The 18,916-nt window shown below is 47.8% G+C and overlaps 1 protein-coding gene across 5 annotated transcripts in view; it reads right to left on the bottom strand.

Moving 5' to 3' along the window:
- The window catches only part of LOC119971382 (BTB/POZ domain-containing protein KCTD19-like), a 179,175-nt gene extending 177,811 nt beyond the window's left edge, over nt 1-1,364 (bottom strand). For all 5 annotated transcript variants that reach the window (XM_038806837.1, XM_038806838.1, XM_038806839.1 and 2 more), the window contains exon 1: nt 948-1,364. The gene's annotated coding sequence lies outside the window, so the exon portion shown is untranslated. The remainder of the gene's footprint in view (nt 1-947) is intronic.
- Between the last annotated feature and the right edge of the window lie 17,552 nt (nt 1,365-18,916).

Here is an 18,916-nt window from a genome sequence, read left to right as displayed (position 1 = left end):
GATAAGTGGTCGGCACAACATCGTGGGCCAAAGGGCCTGTACAGTTCTATGAATCTTTTCACTGTTTCACACTGCTCTCCAAGGGAGGATTGTTCGTTCAGTTTTGTTTTATTATTTCATTAAAGAGATGAAGAATGTGTGTGCTGGGAACAATAACTCTTCCTATTTCAGAAATCCATTTTGAGCATTGAGCACTTCCAGTAAGGTGCAAAATAAAACTCCCTTTGCTCTGCCCCAACAAAATGGTTCCTCCAAACCTTAGATAAGCACACCCAAAAGAGGACACATGGCATATAGGTCAGTAGCCATGTCACCAACCTTTTCGAATGAGATTACCAATCAGTGCTAAGAACCATATTGTGCTGTAGGACATGCACACTGGATGGACAGGACTCGAGATTTTTATCTCATCAATCTGAACTGATTGAGGTGAAAGACCACTGCACCATCCAGGTCTTAATTTGTATTTTATTGCACTACTCACTTTATGTGGTCCATTATTGCCCATGAACAGACAACCCGCATGGGATGCTGCCTGGAGTGCTGTGCCCCTGGGAGGGATGCTGCCTGGAGTGCTGTGCCCCTGGGAGGGATGCTGCCCGGAGGGCTGTGCCCCTGCGAGGGATGCTGCCCGGAGGGCTGTGCCCCTGCGAGGGATGCTGCCCGGAGGGCTGTGCCCCTGCGAGGGATGCTGCCCGGAGGGCTGTGCCCCTGGGAGGGATGCTGCCCGGAGGGCTGTGCCCCTGGAAGGGATGCTGCCCGGAGGGCTGTGCCCCTGCGAGGGAAGCTGCCTGGAGGGCTGTGCCCCTGGGCGGGAATTGGCGGTCACCTACAACAATGCACTCGTTTTTTCCCCCCAAAACAAAACGCATTCAATCCATCGTATCACTTTTGGCACAAATGCAGCTAATGGACTTATGCCGATGAATTTATTGCACTGCATTTACCTCAATCTCTTAAACGGTGTCTCGGTCGCAACTGCGGTGCTCACCACCGGTATTTTCTTCAATAGTGTTGTCGGTTTGGGTTCTGTGTCCCTCTCGAGACGCCTGCAAACATTTTGAACAAAAACCGTCTCCAGCGCCTCGCGCGTTTCCTCAGAAACCCGGCTCCAGCAGCCCGCGCGGGCGTCTTCCTGGCTCCACCGCTGCTGCACGTGCACAGTGCGCCACGACTTGCTTCTGGTTTATGGATTTAGATTCTCACGTCGTCGAGATTGTTTTTGGCCTAACAGAAGATGGCCTATGTTGTTCGCATAAACCAAGGTTCATTAGCAGACAGGAACATAGATAATTATTGCCAAGAAAGATATCGAGGTCTCATGTTACTCCTGGTATAGAACTCTATTCCTGAGTTGATATGGAGACAAGTGTCTGGCAAATGGCACCCACCACAAGATAATCTCAGGCAGAGTGATTTTTACCTTGTCAACAAGCTTTTACCTTTGTAACTTGTCCCTTGGTGATTAGGACTTAACAACTGATTGATAAAATAGCCGCCAGCCCTCAGGAAAGAGGCCATGTTCACCATTCTTCAGACGTAAGACGACCTCGCCTCGTGCTTCACTTAGGAAGATTGAGCAGAAAATACTTCCAGGTTCAGAGATCAGCTTCATCCGTCTGTTCATCCTCAGGGACCAGGTGAATGTTGAGGGATGTTAATTGTTATGGGACACTGTTTTAAATGAGTTTCCCATTTAAGACAGAAATTAGGAGAATTCTATCTCTTAGAGCATCACTGGTCGATGGAATTCTCATCTCCAGAGAGCAGTGAAGGCAGGGGGCGCGATTCTCCAAAATGGAGACTAAGTGTTCGTGCTGTCGTGAACACCGTTGCGTTTCACGACGGCGCGAAACGGGAGTGGAGGGAACCAATTCTGGCCCCCATGGGGCCAGCACGGCGCTGGAGCGGTTCACGCCGCTCCAGCCTTATATCCTGGCCGCTCCAGCCTTACATCCTGGCACGGACTGGGGGTGGCGCCAACCCGCGCATACGCAGTGGCGAAGCGCCAACCGACACACGGGTGGTACACTCACGGAACGCTCCGGCCCCGACGCAACATGGCGCAGGGGTTCTGGGGCTGGAAGCGGAACAAAGTAGGCCCGGGGGGGTGAGAGATCCCCTTCGCGCAGAGTTCCCACCAGCAGCGACCAAGGGTGAATGGCGCTGGCGAGACTCTGCCGTTTCCGCTCGGCCCATGCGGGCCGGAGAATCAGCGGCCCACGACCAGCGCCGCGCCAAATGCGCCGGCGCAAATGGCACCGATTCTCGGAGAATCACACGCCGGCATCGGGGCAGCGTGGCGCATTTGGGGCGATTCCCGGCGCGGGGCTGGGAGAATTGCGCCCAGAGTTATTGGATGTTTTTAAGGCTGGGTTGGATAGATTCTTGTTTGAGTCGGGAATCAAAGATTATAGGGGATAGAAAGTAAGGTTGAAGCCACAGTCAGATCAGCCTTGATCTTATCAACTGGTGATGTAAGCTCGAGGGGCCGAATGGTCTACTGCACTTAATTTGTGTTCATATGAGACAGGTAAGCCATTCTCACAGGTTATGTGTTGCATCTTTTATCTGTCTATTCAGCTTGTGCATCTTATTTAAACTGTTGAGTCTTAATAAACTTATTTAAAATCATGAATGACCTCAACTCTGTGACAGTGAAACAAAATCATATGGAATACTGGATAAAAACTTTGTTGCAATGTGTGGAGAAAGGCCAAGTTTTATAAAGTCAAACTGCATAGTATTTCAATAATTAGGATTGCATACCTGCTAACAGCCCCAGAGATGTTGATATTTAGAACTCCCTGAAGAACATGTAAGCAGCTGATGCTTAGTACAGCTCTAGAGGAATGACCCCCCCCCCCCCCCCCCCCAAACAAAATATGGAGGTTGGTGGGTTGGAAGGTGAAGAAAAGGGAAATTTGTATGTTCTGTAAGCAGCTGATGTTTAGTACAGATCTAGAGGAATGAGCCCCCCCTTCCAACAACAACACATGGAGGTTGGTGGGTTGGAAGATGAAGAAAAGGGAAATTCTTATGTTCTGTGAGGGAGTGGATTGTGTGAATCTTTTTCAGCCTGTTGCTTCACTGAACTCCTGAACTCTTTTTTTTTCCCCAGTTTATTCCCACCTACACACTATCCGTCAGTAAGTTTCAAGTTTCTTGAGCCAAACCTTCCTGATCATCTCCTTTTCACCATGAATGTTCAATATATCTCTCTCTCTCTTCTACACCAAAATTCTTCGCTAGGACAATCTGAGGGCTACTACCCAGACAACGGTCCAAGCACTCCCAATACACTATTACTCTTCCCCTTAACAGGGCAGACTTCTTTATTGATCTTGGGAAGGAGATTAAAGTGGGCTGTTTGGGGTTGTGGAAAATTGCGGAGATGGAAGTCAGCAACAAATCCCTTGACTGTCCATTCTATTTCATGCACTTCTGCTCTCACCTCTTTTCTGTTTTACAGATTTTCAGCATCCAGAGTATTCTGCTTTTGTTCCTTTTGAGAATGTTCTGCTACCTTAATTGTACTCTCAATAGCTACCGCCAAGAGAGATGTCCTCTTGTCATTCAGGAGCAAATTCCATCTCTGCCTCAGGAAGCGAGTATTCCCGATAGACACCTTGGCTCAATTAATAAAAATTCTCACCAACCTTAATTGTACTCTCAATAGCTACCGCCAAGAGAGATGTCCTCTTGTCATTCAGGAGCAAACTCCATCTCTGCCTCAGGAAGCGAGTATTCCCGATAGACACCTTGGCTCAATTAATAAAAATTCTCACCTCCCTCTATGCCATCAGGTTTTGGGTTCAAGCTCGAATTGAGAATTTAGACATTTCATTTTGGCTGACAGGATGGGAACCCAACAGTGCACCATTCTTCAGATGAAATGTTAATGTAGACCTGTTCATGTGGTTGGTAAAGATAATGGGCTGGATTCTTCCACCCCGCCCGCTGCAAGAACGCCACAGGCAAGAAGCAAACAATGGAGAACTCCATTGACCTCGGGCGGGATTCTCCGGTCGCCAGGCAGACACGGCTGGGTAATCCTGCCCATATGTAACCATATTTGAAAGGTTTGGAGTTACCAGAGTTCCTGGATAAGATTATTCCCTCCACCAACACCACCAAAATTGTAATCTTTCATTCATAACATTGTTGTATGTGGGGTAATGGTGGTAGATAACAGCTGGTGCATTGTCTACATACCAATCATGACTACAATTACAAACAAATCTTTGGTGGTGCTGTTATGAGTTTGCAGCTAGAGAGAACTCTTGTTCATTGGAAAGACAAATCATAATTTCATGTTATACTGCCTAGGAATGTCTGACAAGTCAGACAGGTGGACAGGTGGCAGATAAAAGTTCAATGCAGTGAAATGTGAATTAATTAATTTTGGTATGTTAGGAACCCAAGTGAGAACCCAACTATTTTCAATTGGTTAAACTGGGGAAATGTTACTCACCACAGGAGTGATTACACTGATCCAATAGGTATCTTTTATTTTAAAACAAACTTTAATCACAGAATTAACCACATTAGCAACAAAACAATAGCCTTACAGTTAACAGTTACAACAGTTCTTAAGTAAAAGAAGAAACCTTAACTTACTTCCTAAATTGACTACAAAAACCACAAGTAATATTTAAACACAAAAAACCTTTTATTATTAACAGTAATTATACTTAAATTGACAGAAAAATGTAGCTGATAACCTAATACCTCTCCCTTTCCAACCACCCACACTCTCAATATATACACTTGCATACAGAGACAAACAATAAGGGAAAAGGGTGGTTGGGAGGTAAAGAAAATATAATAAAAGGGTAAAAGGATCTTTGATGCAGATGGATGCGCTCCAGTTAGTTTCTTTCTCAAGATTAGGCCTTCACGGGAATGGGACCGGCTGCATAAATTAAATCTGGCCCGACTAGTAGACCAAATGAAGGACGATTTTCAGAGGTGGGACGCGCTTCCCTTGTCACTGGCTGGGAGGTTGCAGACGGTGAAGATGGCGGTCCTCCCAAGATTCTTTTTCATGTTTCAATGTCTCCCCATCTTTATTCCGCGGCCCTTTTTTAAACGGGTCAACAAAGTGATCTCTGGCTTTGTTTGGGCGGGCAAGACCCCGCGAGTAAGGAAGGTAATGCTTGAGCGGAGTCGGGCAGAGGGCGGGCTGGCGCTGCCAAATTGTAGTAACTATTACTGGACAGTGAATATAGCCATGATCAGGAAGTGGGTGGTGGGGGAGGGGTCGGCATGGGAGCGTATGGAGGCGGCTTCATGCAAGGGCACCAGTCTGGGGGTGTTGGTAACTGCACCTCTGCTGTTCCCGCCGGCACGGTACTCCACCAGCCCCGTGGTGGTGGCGACCCTGAGAGTCTGGGGGCAATGGAGGAGACATATGGGAGCAGAGGGAGCATCAGTCTGGTCCCCAATCTGTAATAATTACCGGTTTGCCCTGGGAAGTATGGCTGGGGGGTTCCGGATATGGCGAAGAGCAGGGATTGAGAGGATGGGGGATATGTTTATAGAGGGGAGCTTTCCGAGTATGAGGGTGCTGGAGGAGAAGTTTGGGTTGGCGAGGTGAAACAAAAGTGCCCTTGCATGAAGCTGCCTCCATATGCTCCCATGTCGACCCCTCCCCCACCACCCACTTCCTGATCATGGCTATATTCGCTGTCCAGTAATAGTTACTACAATTTGGCAACGCCAGCCCACCCTCTCCCCGACTCCGCTCAAGCATTACCTTCCTTACTCGCGGGGTCTTGCCCGCCCAAACAAAGCCAGAGTTCAATTTGTTGACCCGTTTAAAATTCAGGTATTTGCAGGTGCGGGACTTCCTACGAAACAGGTGTCAACCTTCCCGCTCCTCCGCTAAAGGGGGATTCAGGAGAGGGTAGTTTCCAGAGGGTGGGTAGGAGAAGGGAGCGTCTCTGACATATACAAAGAACTTATGGGGTCAGAGGAAACGCAGACCGAGGAGCTGGGAGGGGAGAGAGGATGGTCTATGGGCGGACGCATTGAATAGAGTCAACGCGTCCGCAACATGTGCCAGGCTCAGCCTGATACAATTCAAGGTCGTTCATCAGGCTCACGTGACAGTGGTCCGGATGAGCAGATTCTTTGGGGTGGAAGACAGGTGTGCAAAATGTGCGGGAGGACCAGCGAACCATGTCCACATGTTCTGGGCATGTTCGAAGCTTAGGGGATTTTGGCAGGGCTTTGCAGATGTCATGTCCATGGTGTTAAAAGCAAGGGTGTCACTGAGTCCAGAGGTGGCGATTTTCGGGGTGTTGGAAGACCCAGGAATCCAGGAGGAGAAAGAGGCGGACGTTCTGGCCTTTGCTTCCCTGGTAGCCCGGAGACGTAAACTATTAGTTTGGAGGGACTCAAAGCCCCCGAAGTCGAACACCTGGCTATCGGACATGGCTAGCTTTCTCTGTTTGGAGAAAATCAAATTCGCCTTGAGAGGGTCAGTGTTAGGGGCCGCCCGGAGGTGGCAACCGTTCGTCGACTTCTTCATGGAAAATTAATCGTCAATAGTTTAGCTTAGAGTAGGGGGTTAATAAAGGTGGGACCTGTAAGGGAGGGTGACGGCTTTTGCACTATGTTTATAGTTTCATGTACATTGCTTATTTTGTTGTTGTTATACCAAAAATACCTCAATAAAATGTTTATTAAAAAAAAAGATTAGGTCTTCAATTGGGTACTTTGTTTTCTTTCAGCTTGTAATGATCTTCACTGCAGACACATGGAGATATCAGGCAACTGCGAGACGGAGAAAATACAGCTCCTCTTCCTTGGAGGGTCTAGAGGCTTCTGCCAAGTTTTTCTAATTTTAGGATTTAATATCATCATTTCAAGTTTAGAGCAAAGATGTCCGAGGCACACACTGGTTTTAGAACAATAAAGCAGTTCTTTCAGCAAGAGAGCATGTTCCTTCTCCTTCCAAGGTCTAAACACATTTGTCAAGCTCACTCAGAAAGCATTATGGACCAATCGTAGACTTGGCAGGCAGAACACTGTCCATGGCTAACAGAGGTTGCCAGCCAAGCAATCAAACCAACATCCTCCAAAACTGCCTCCCAAGATCCACTCAGTGCATCATCATCTGGTTTCTCCTCTCCAAAATAGAATACCTGGAACACAATGTCCTGACAAGCAGGCTGCTTCAACTTGGGTCTTCTGCTTAAAGGCTGATTCCAATTATGGGTCCACGGACACAAAAATAATAAAAGAAAAGAAAATGGGAACAAAGAAAATAAACAGAAAGGACTCTTACAAATCCAATATATATTAAATAGCATTTACGAATAAAGTTAACAACCAGGGTTTTACTTGTTTTTCTGTGTAGAACCTTTTAGGACCAAATTGAAACACCTCTCTTCAAATCAGCAGTCTAGGATCTACTGACTCTTCAAAAAGACCGGGCTCCTCTTGTTAACTACATCATCTGTACCCAAAGCATAAGGCATTATTTTGTCTCTTCTTACAAGATATCCCTTGACTTGTTTATCCAGTACCAAACACAATACCCCTCATAAATTATCTACACCCCAGGGATTCTTCAAATCTAAACAATATTCTATTAGCTAGCTATCTGTAAACAAGTAAAGTGTTCAAGATCTATTAACAGAACACTTTTACCTGCAAATCAATTATTATCTCACTTTTATGACACCTTAATCACCACTCTAGCAATCATATTGGCTATGCATCTTAACCCAGGTTTTAATAACATTACTGCAAAACATAAAATATGACCATTTCTTACTTTCATCAACATGGAGAAACAATATAAAATAAAATGCACAGTTCAAAGGGGAGTTCAGGATAAGCACATAAATAGTAAAAGAGTAGGAATAGAAAGAATTGGGCCAATTAGGGAGTAAAAAGGGGACTTGCAAGTGGAGGCAGGAGAAATAGCAGAGGTACTAAATGAGTACTGTGCACTTTCCTTACAAAGGAAGAAGATGCTACCCCAACAGCAGTGAGGAGATAACTGATACACTAGAACAGGGGTGGGCAAACTACGGCCCGCGGGCCGCATGCGGCCCGCCAAAGGTATTTCTGCGGCCCACCAAGTCATTTAAAAAAAAAAAAAAAATTTTTTTTAAAAAAATTTTTTTTTTTTTTTTTTTTAAATTTTTTTTTAAAGGTTAATGGGTGGGGGGGCTGTTGGGTTACTTACTGGTATAGGGTGGATACGTTGACTTGAGTAGGGTGATCATTGCTTGGCACAACATCGAGGGCCGAAGGGCCTGTTCTGTGCTGTACTGTTCTATGTTCTATATGAGGCGCCCAGAATCATAACCGGGTGAAGTAATTATTTTACTTAATATACTATGCGGCCCTTTGTGAATTGTGAATTTCTGAATGCGGCCCTTGCACGGAAAAGTTTGCCCACCCCTGCACTAGAATTTACAATTGAGGAGGAGGCATCAAAAGGCTATCTTTACTTAAAATTCATAAAGTACCAGGGCCAGATAAGATACATTCAAGGGTACGGAGGGAAGTGAGTGGAAATTGCAGAGGCACTAGGAATAATCTTTGTCTATCTTAGGCACAGTGATGTGCCAGAAGACTGGAGAATTGTGAATGTTACATCCTTGTTAAAAAAGGGGTACAATGATAAAGCCGATAGGGGAACCTCTGGAAACTATAATTTGGGACAAAATTAATGGTCACTTAGACAAGTGAAGGATAATTAAGGAAAATCAGCGTGGATTCATTAAGGCAAAATCATATTCAACCAACATGCCAGAGCTTTTCTTGAGGTAACAGAAAAGGTTGAAGGCAATGCTATTTATGTAGCGTTTGATAGGCATTTGATACAGTGCCACACAACAGACTTGGGAGCAAAATTCTGGTTCGTGAAATAAAAGGGAAAGTAGGCACTGGGATAAGAAATTGACTGTGTGTCAGGAAACAAAGAGAAGTGATAAATAGTTGCTTTTCAGATTAGAGGAAAGCTGGCAGTGGAATTCCCAGGGATCAGTGTTGGACACTTGCTCTTGCTGATATATATTAAGAACCTAGACTGATGTTCAGGGCATTATTTCAAAATTTGCAGACGATACAAAGATTGGAAAAGTTGTCAACTGTGATGAGGATAGTCTTGAACTTCAAAAGGATATGTTGGTGGATTGGGCAAACAAATGGCAGATGATGTTCAATGCACAGAAGTGTGAGGTGATTCACTTAGGGAGGAACAATGTGGAGAGACAATACAAGATAAAGGGAGAAACTCTAAAGGAAGTGCAGGAACAAAGATGTATATGTACACGTCATTGAAGATGACAGTGCATGTTGAGAGATCAGTTAAAGCAGGCATTGTCAAACTCGAGGGTGCGAACCACGGGTGGAGCGCGGGCGGGTGTCGGGAGGGTCACGGAGCCATCCGTCGCGGCGCTCCCGATCGCAGAAATCTGCGCGCAGCAGCCGGCTGTTAAAAACGCTGTCTGCAAGCAGCCTTCAAAATGGCCGCGAACATGTAAAAAATATGTGGCTACACTGCACGTTCGTGCCAGATCATCGGCCTGCATGCGCAAAACTATGCGCACGCGCGCCGATGATCGGGCACGCATGCGCAGTGCGACCGCTTTTTTTTTTAAACGGTTGCAGCTTCTTGTTTTACAAGTTTGGGGGATTTTATTCATTTATTTTATTCATTTCATTTTTATTTTTAACATTTATTTTATTCATTTTTTTTTACAAGTTCGGGGGGGGTTTATTTCATAAAATTTTAACGGAAAAAAATGCAGAACTTTGGACAGATGGAGACTCCATACTTTCTGACACCGAAAGGCTTCACCTTCATCCAACAGGTTCCATTGGAGGAGCGTGTACGAGTGCTAAAGGGACCCAAAACCATTTCCTCCATTTTTGTCAGCAGCAAACAAGGTCAGAGAAAATGGTGGGTCCCGAAGGTTGGCCAATTGGTAAAAATGGGTCTCCGGAAAAAAGTTTGAAGAACATGGAGTTAAAGCATATAGAATATTAGCCTTTATTAATAGAGATATTGAAGCCTCCTATAGAACTCGTAAAACCCCCATTCACCCCCACCGGAACCAATACCACTCTACCCTTGCTGCCCTTCACTCCGCAAATCTCCCTCGCCGCTTCCTGAGCTGGTGGGCCAGCATCCTGCTAGCCTTCTCATGCACTGGCCTTCTGCAACTACCCCACTTTGTTCCTCATGGACACCAGCAAAAACTCCATCTGGAGCTTCTGTCTCTCCTTCAACAGTCCGGCCTCCATGTAGCCCCATAGCCAACCTCCATGCCCCCCCCCGGTCCATTCGCAAGTCCACCCTACGCGGCATGTAGTCTGAGACCATGATCGCTGAATATCCAGAGTCCATCAGCAATTACCCACCACACAAAAATCAATCCGCGAGCAGACCTTACGCACATGGGCGCAGTATGAAAACTCCTTCGCCCTCTGTCTCCCAAATCCCCATGTGCTCCATAAACTCCTTCACCACCACCGACACTGTCCCCGATCTTGAACTCGACCGGTCCATCCCCGGATCAATGACTGTGTTAAAGTTCTCCCCCTCCCCATAGTCAGCCGGTGCGAGTTCAGTTCCGGCATCTTCCCCAATACTCACCACACGGTGGTTAGCACAGTTGCTTAACAGCTCCAGGGTCCCAGATTTGATTCCCGCTTGGGTCTCTGTGTGGAGTTTGCACGTTCTCCCGTGTCTGCGTGGGTTTCCTTTGGGTGCTTTGGTTTCCTCCCACAGTCCAAAAATGTGCAGGTTAGGTAGATTGGCCATGATAAATGGCCCTTGATGTCCAAAATGTTCGGTGAGGTTATTGGGTTACGGTGATAGGGTGGAAGCGTGGGATTAGGTCGGGTGCTCTTTCCAAGGGCTGGTGCAGACTCGATGGGCCAAATGGCCTCCTGCACTGCGAGATCTATGATAAACTCCACATTGTCTCAATTTGGGGCATAAACATGAACAAGGACCAATGGCATCCCCTCCAATTTACCACTTACCATCACAAACCTTCCGCCCCCTCCGAATACAATACAATATTCCCCACCTCAAATGCCCCACACTTATTGACCAACACCACCACCCCACGTGTCTTCATATCCAACCCAGAATGGAAAATTTCCCCTACCCACCCTTTCCTTAGCCTTGTCTGGTCCACAATCTTCAGATGCATCTCTTGCAAAAAGGCCACATCCGCCTTCAAATTCCTCAGATGCGCGAAAACACTTGACCGTTTGGCCCATTCAGCACTCTTATGTTCCATGTGACCAGCCTGGTCAGACGGCATCTCTCTCTCTCTCTCTCTTCCCCGCCCCCTCCCCCTCCCACTTCGCTCACTCACCTCTGAGCCAACAGTGCAAAAATAAAAAACAGAAGAAAATCAACAACAAAAAAAGTCTAAAAGGTGCATACACCCCCTCATCGCCTTGAAACATCTTGGAGGAAAAGAATTCCCCAACCGCCAACCTAACAAACAGTGAAAGCATTACCAAAGAACCAGAGGGAAAAAAATGGGAAAAGCATATTCATCTCCACACCCCTCCTCCACAGTTCAATGTCCTCCTGCTAGTCCATTGTCTCAAAAATTCCATCGTCTCTTCTGGTGTTCCAAAATTGTGCTCTTTTTTATTAAAGGTCACCCAGAGGTGAGACGGGTAAAGCATCCCAAACTTCAACCCCTTTTTAAAGAGGCAGCCTTCACTTGATTAAAACCCGGCCCTCCTCTTCACCAGATCCGGTCGCAGGTCCTGATATGCTCCCAGTTCATTCCCCTCCCAGGTGCATCTCCTCGTCTGCCTCACCCATCTGAGAATCTTTCCTTATCAAGGAACCGGTGAAGACGCACGACCATTAGTGCCCTATGCACTCGGTCAACCTCCAGAGACCAGCCAAAGGCCCAGTCTCTCATCAGCTTTTCCAGCATTCCAGCCATATATGTGGCAGCGTCCACTCCCTTGATGCCTTCTCAGGTTCTGCCTCCAGGAACGGTTCTCAAGGTCCTCCACCTTTTCCTGCAGCCACTTCTGGGTATCTCGCATTATTCTCATCCCAGTCTTCAATGAAGTCAACTGCTTCTCATGCTCCCCCACTGCCTCCTCGACTTTCCGGATGGCCTGACCCTGGGACTCCAGCCTCTACTCCACTCGGTCGATTCATGACTTCAGCAGGTCTACAGCCTTGGCTAGGTCCTCATGGGCGTCTCTCCTCTGCTGGCTGAATTCTCATTTAAGAAGTCCACTAGTTGGTCCATCAACCATTGTTTAGGCACGCAGGCCTGTACTCTCCACCACCATAAGCTGGAGCGCACGAAGATGCCCCTGCTCCCGCTGCTCTTCTTCTTGACCCACTTCTGGTCCGTGGATCCATTCACCAGTCCCACCTGTGGAGTGAGACTTCCCTCTGGCAAGCCCAACACCTTTTTCAGCCACACATCCACCCTCCGAACAGGAAAAGGTTGGAAACAAGGCCTCGAGCGCGAGCTGCCAAATGTACGACCGCTCCCACCAGGGTTTCCCTCGTGGTACACATCTCCAAAAATCTGTCCACGTAGACAATACCACCAAGAAAGCACAACAGCGCCTATAGAAAACTAAGGAAATTTGGCATGTCCACATTAACTCTTACCAACTTTTACAGATGCACCACAGAAAGCATCTTATCTGGCGGCATCACAGCCTGGTATGGTAACTGCTTGGCCCAAGACCGCAAGAAACTTCTGAGAGTCGTGAACACAGCCCGGTCCATCACAAAAAACAGCCTCCCATACATTGTCAGGGAGGTTTAGAGGCTGGTTTAGCTCACCAGGCTAAATCGCTGGCTTTTAAAGCAGGCCAGCAGCACGGTTCGATTCCCGTACCAGCCTCCCCGGACAGGCGCCGGAATGTGGCGACTAGGGGCTTTTCACAGTAACTTCATTGAAGCCTACTCGTGACAATAAGCGATTATCATTATCATTGACTCCATCTACACCTCCTGCTGCCTGGGGAAAGCGGGCAGCCTAATCAAAGACCCTTCCCACCTGGCTTACTCACTCTTCCAATTTCTTCCATCGGGCAGGAGATACAGAAGTCTGAGAACCCGCACGAACAGACTCAAAAACAGCTTTTCCCCCGCTGTTACCAGACTCCTAAATGACCCTCTTATGGACTAACCCGATTAACACTACACCCCTGTATGCTTCATGCGATGCCGGTATTATATAGCTACATTGTGTACCCATTATATATTTTTGTTTATTTTCTTCTCATGTACATAATGATCTGTAGAGCTGCTCGCAGAAAAATACTTTTCACTATACCTCGGTAAACGATAAATAATAAATAAAATCCAATCCAAAATCCACCCATGGCCGCCACTGGAAGTCCTAATAGCGACACTGAATAAGGAGATCATATTGAACTAGTATTTTGGTTAGGCCTCATCTGGAGTACTGCATCCAGTTCTGGGTGACATACTCGAGAAAGGATATGAAGGCATTGGAGAAATTACAGAGGAGATTCAAAAGAATTATTCCAGGGCTAAGATATGGGGACAGATTGGAGAGGTTAGGACTGTTTTCCTTGGAGAAAAGAAGGCTGAGAGGAGACTTGATAGCGAAATTCAAAATCCTGAGGGGTATGGACAGGTAAATAGTGAGAAACTGTTCCCATTCAAGAGAGCATCAAGAACTAGAGAGCACAGATTCAAAATAGCTGGCATAAGGAGTAAAAAGTGATGGAAGGAAAAATAATTTCACATAGAGGGTATTTGATGTAATGAACAAACTTCCTGAGAGGGTGATGGAGACAGGTCTGATCGAGGTATGCAAAGAGAATTGGATTGCTATCAGAAAAAAACAATGTACAAGGTTAAAGGGGATATGGCAGGGGGAGTGAGATTGGGTATAATGCTCTTTCAGAGCGCCAGTGAAGACTCAATAGGCCGAATGGCCTCCTTCTGCACCGTAAAGATTCTGCAGACGGATGAGGCGCTCAGTCTGCATCCCACTGCAGAGAGGGATAAAAGGGATGAGGCACTCACACCCCGCCTGTTTCCACAGACCAACATCTACAGAGTGAGAAGGGTGTATCCTCAACATCACACCCCAGCACGTGGCTTAGAGCAAGGCTGGTTTAGTTAAACTGAGTTACGACATTTAGATTAGCAGAGACTCAAACTCATTTAGAACTGTGGTAATAGTTCAATAAAACACATTGAACGCACTTCAAAGTCTGGAGCATCTTTTACTCAAAACTGCATCAAGTGGCAGCTTGTGTTATTCCAAATTACATAACACAACATGATACCAGGAGTCTGTTCAATCTCGTTAGTTCAACTCAGCAAGATCTGTGATGACCAGTGAATGTATACCGGCACAATGGAAAAGATTCTGGCTCCTCACCAGCTCAGGACCTCCGGCAATCTCAGTGCCAACTGGCGGACATAGAAGCAGAAATTGCAGCTTTACGTCGAAGCATCAGACCTCAATGGTACGTCTGATGCACGGAAGATAGCTCCTTTCCTCACCATAGCAGGTGATCACACCTTGGAAATAGACAACTCCTTTCACTTCGCTGAAGACCAGGACAAGACAGAGTTTCTGACCATCCTGGACAAGTTTGACAGCCACTGAGGTGGACACGAACAAAATCTTGGAGCGCTACAAGGTAAAGACGAATCCTTCAACTTATATTTAACTAACCTTAGACTGCTAGCGCAATCCTGCAGCTTCAGTGATATCACTGACTCTATGATCAGAGACTGCGCAGGTGCAGACGCCCGAGAACCACACTGTGCATGTGCAACGACGCACAGAGCGTCAGGACGCCAACGTCATGACATGTTCGAACTGTGGCACCTCCCATTTAAAGATGCAGGGCGGTGTAAGAGGCAGACGCTGTTTAAACTGTGGGAAGCCAGGCCACTATGCAGCCCTGTGCAGATCTGCACCACCAGTCAGGAGCCAGCGCTCCCAATTCTGACGACGGCGCATCCGGAGTGTGCAACAACGGCTACAGGATTCTGATCCCGGCAGTGCAATAGATCCAGATGATGAATGCCTGGACAATTCCTACTGTGTGGGCATTATTACAACGTGTGAATATGCCACACCAGACTCATCGCAAGTCTAGTCATCCTCTCTGTGGATTCTGAGGACGAATGGCGAGCCATGATGAATGTCAACCACTGCCCCATCCAGTTCAAGCTGGACAGATGTGCCTCTGCCAACCTCCTCTCACAGGCAGACTTCAGACACATTAAGAACCCCCACCCCCCCCCCCCCCCCCCCCCCCCCCCCCACGGTCCTTCCTGCTTGCCTGCAAGCTCCTGGATTACAATGGGGATGCCATCACGGCACTTGGAATCCTGCCAACTGCACGTATCCAACCGACACACACAAGCACGGTTACGCTTTGAAATTGTTAAGCCGGACAGGGCATCCCTACTAGGTGCACATGCCTGCAAGCAACTGAACCTCATTCAACAGGTTTGCACCACGACATCCTCCCATGTGGATCTTCAGGCCGGCATCGATGACATCCTCGCCCAGGATCCAGATGTGTTCAACGGGATGGGCACGCTGCCGTATCCTTACAAGATTCTGCTATGACCAGATGCCAAGCCAGTGGTCCACGCACCACGATGTGTCCCTGCTCCACTCAGAGTGCGCCTGAAGGCACAGCTCAAGGATCTTCAGCAAAAAGGCATCATATCCAAGGTCACTGAATTGACTGACTGGGTCAGCTCCATGGTGTGCATCAAGAAGCCTTCGGGGAACTTGCGCATCTGTATTGATCCCAAGGATTTCAATACGAATATCATCCCGAAGCCATCTACCCCATTCCAAAGTGGGAGGAACTCACGAGTGAGATGGCACACGCACACTCCTTCACCAAAATGGATGCATCACAGGGATTTTGGCAAATCCAGCTGGAAGAGTCCAACAGAGGGCTCTGCACCTTTTTTTTAAACGAACAATTTTATTGAGGTATTTTAGGCATGTAGTAAAAGTGACATTGTACAGTACAAAAAAAGACACAAATTACAAATTAAACATAGTGCAAACCACGGCTCTGTTCACGCACGGACCTGCCTCAATGTCCCCTACTCTACTCTACTCTACCCTTGTGCCCGGCCCTGTAGCCACCTGGGGTGGCCACTGCCCAACACAAAATGGAAGATTGTAAGGAATGCAGGGAAAATGGACATGCTGGAAAGCAAGCAGCTTGCAAGGCAATTGTGTATTGGGACAACTGCAGAAACCGGTTTTGACTGCTGCAGAGACCAGACAGCACTGTGAAAGAAAACCCGTTAACATACTGAGGCAATACCGGGCGAGTCCCAGATACAATGGACACAAGTTAAGCACAAATCGATACATTCTATGGAAGGCCAGACCCAGTGGTGCCAGAGAAGCCCAAAACAAAAGGTCCCAAGAACCGCCCCAGCAACCAAGGAACTGCCCTAGGATTGGGGGGTTCAAACATACCGATTGGGAAGAGACCCAATTGATTCTAAGCAGATAAGGGGCGCGGACCCCCTGGGACCTATAAAAGAAAGGTCCCACACATGGTTCAGTCTCCTGTCTCCCGGCTCCTGTCTTCTACTACAGCCGTCGAGCAGCAGCCACCAACAAGTAAGTGCCTAACGACGACGACCGCTACCAGACATAGGCACTCCTGACACCCTTGGCAATTGATAACAATCCGAAGTCTGCAGACCAGAGCAGAGCAAGAGGCCTTGTTCCCTGACCTCGCAGTTGTTTAGCGGTAGGAGTAAGTTTAATCCTTTAGCGTGTGCATGGGTAGTTATTATAATTGTATTATAATAAACTCTAGTTGTTTGGACTTACTAATTGGTGTACGGTTTTATTGCTTTGAACTTCACCTTGAAGCTTGTGGCGGTGTCTTAACGGCACCTGGCGACTCCAGAGCTTAGAACGAGAAACAGAGCCAAAGTGAGTGTTAAGCACACTCACCCAGAACGACCAACAGCCCCCCCCCCCCCCCCAAGCTGACGCTTACTCCTCTGCGAAGAAGTCAATAAATGGCTGCCACCTTGTGGGCGTGGGAGTAATACGAGAACTCCCTCGACGTCGGTCAGCTAGATCTCCACGGATCTGCTCCTCGCATTTGCTCCATAAATCCTCTCAGTTCCTTTCCCATCACGGCAACCTGCCCGTTCTTGAGCATGACCGGTACGCCAGGCTCGGCTCCAGGACTGTATTAAAGTCCCTGCCCCATGATCAACTTACGCAAGTCCAAGTTGGAGATCTTCCCTAGCATCCTCCTAATAAAATCTACATCATCCCAATTAGGGGCATACACACTGACCAGGACTACTCTCACCCCTTTGAGCTTACCCTTCACCATAACGAACCTGCCACCCCCATCCACAACTATGCCCTCCGCCTCAAATTGTACCCTTTTATTAATCAGGATCGCAACCCCCTCCGTCTTAGAATCAAGCCCCGAATGAAAGACCTGACTGACCCAGCCCTTTCTTAACCTAACCTGGTCTGCCACTTTCAGGTGTGTGTCCTGCAACAAGACAATGTCCGCCTTCAGAACCCGCAGATGCGCAAACACACGCGCCCTCTTCACTGGCCCGTTTAACTCTCTAACATTCCAGGTAATCAGCCTGGTTGGGGGGCACTTCGCCCCCCCACCCCCACTTTGCCGATCAGCATCCCCTTTCCTTGGCCAGCCCCCCCAGCCATGTGTCGTGCTTCCTCTGGCCCTCCTGGCCGACTCCACCCATGACCTCCTCACTGTTACCATGCCCAGTTTCCATCCCCGTCAGCAGAATAACTTCCCCCCCTCTCCCCCCACCCCCCCCCCCCCCCCCCCCCCCCCCCCCCCCCAACACTATCCTAACACCTAACCCCATGCTCTAATCTAACTATATGGACAACCCCCACCTCGGCTCCCGTTGACTAGCTGCACTCAGCTAGCCTGGGGCTCCCAGCCTCGGCACCAGCCCGTCTCCCACCCATTGTTCCCAGTCACCCCACCCCTCCACACCACTTCCCCAGATCAGCCCTACTTAAGCAAACACTCTATACAAATCATAAACAACCCTCACAATAGCACAATACAAATTAAACAATAAAAAAAGAGATAAGAAATAACAGGCACTCTTCAGTCCTACCCATACAGACACAGAAAAAAAAAAGATTGCACAAAGCTCCCCTGAAGCATCCATTTTAACCCAACCCTTTTAACTGTTTTCTTCATTAATTCCCCCCCAGCCAAACTCTAACCAAGCAAAGAGCCCAAACAGGAAACATTCAGGAAAACCACGCAAAAAGCACGCAAAAACAAGAAAAAAGATACATCCCAAAATGGGAGAGACACCACATATACTTAAAAGCTCAAATATGAGTCCAAACGTCCTCAGCTCAGGGCCAGCCCTTGCTTCTTAACGAAGTCCATCGCCTCTTCGGGTTCCTCGAAATAGTGGTGCTGAGCCTTATACATAACCCACAGTCGCGCCGGAAAATGCAGCCCGAATTTCACCTTGTTTTTCTACAGTATCTCCTTCACCTGCCTGCAGCCTCCCCTCTTCCTGGCCACCTCCGCACTCAAATCTTGGTACACATGCAGGGTGGTATTGTCCCAAGTACAGCTTTGTGTGCTCTTTGCCCATTGCAGCACCCGTTCCTTGTCAAGGTACCCGTGAAAGCGTACCACCATCGCTCGTGGGGGACACCCTTGTCGCGGATGCCTCACCTGCACTCTGTGTGTCCTGTCCACCACCAGCAGGCACGGGAACACCTCGCTCCCCAGCAACTTCTGCAACATACCCTCCACATATGCGGCAGTGTCTAGCCCCTCTGCCCCCTCCGGGATCCCCACGATTCTCACGTTCTGCCGGCGAGATCTGCTGTCCAGGTCCTCCAGCCTTTCCAGAAGCACTTTT

This window comes from Scyliorhinus canicula, chromosome 9 (assembly GCF_902713615.1).
Source record: "Scyliorhinus canicula chromosome 9, sScyCan1.1, whole genome shotgun sequence".
NCBI classification, from domain to species: domain Eukaryota; kingdom Metazoa; phylum Chordata; class Chondrichthyes; order Carcharhiniformes; family Scyliorhinidae; genus Scyliorhinus; species Scyliorhinus canicula.
This window is presented reverse-complemented; position numbering and strand designations above follow the sequence as displayed.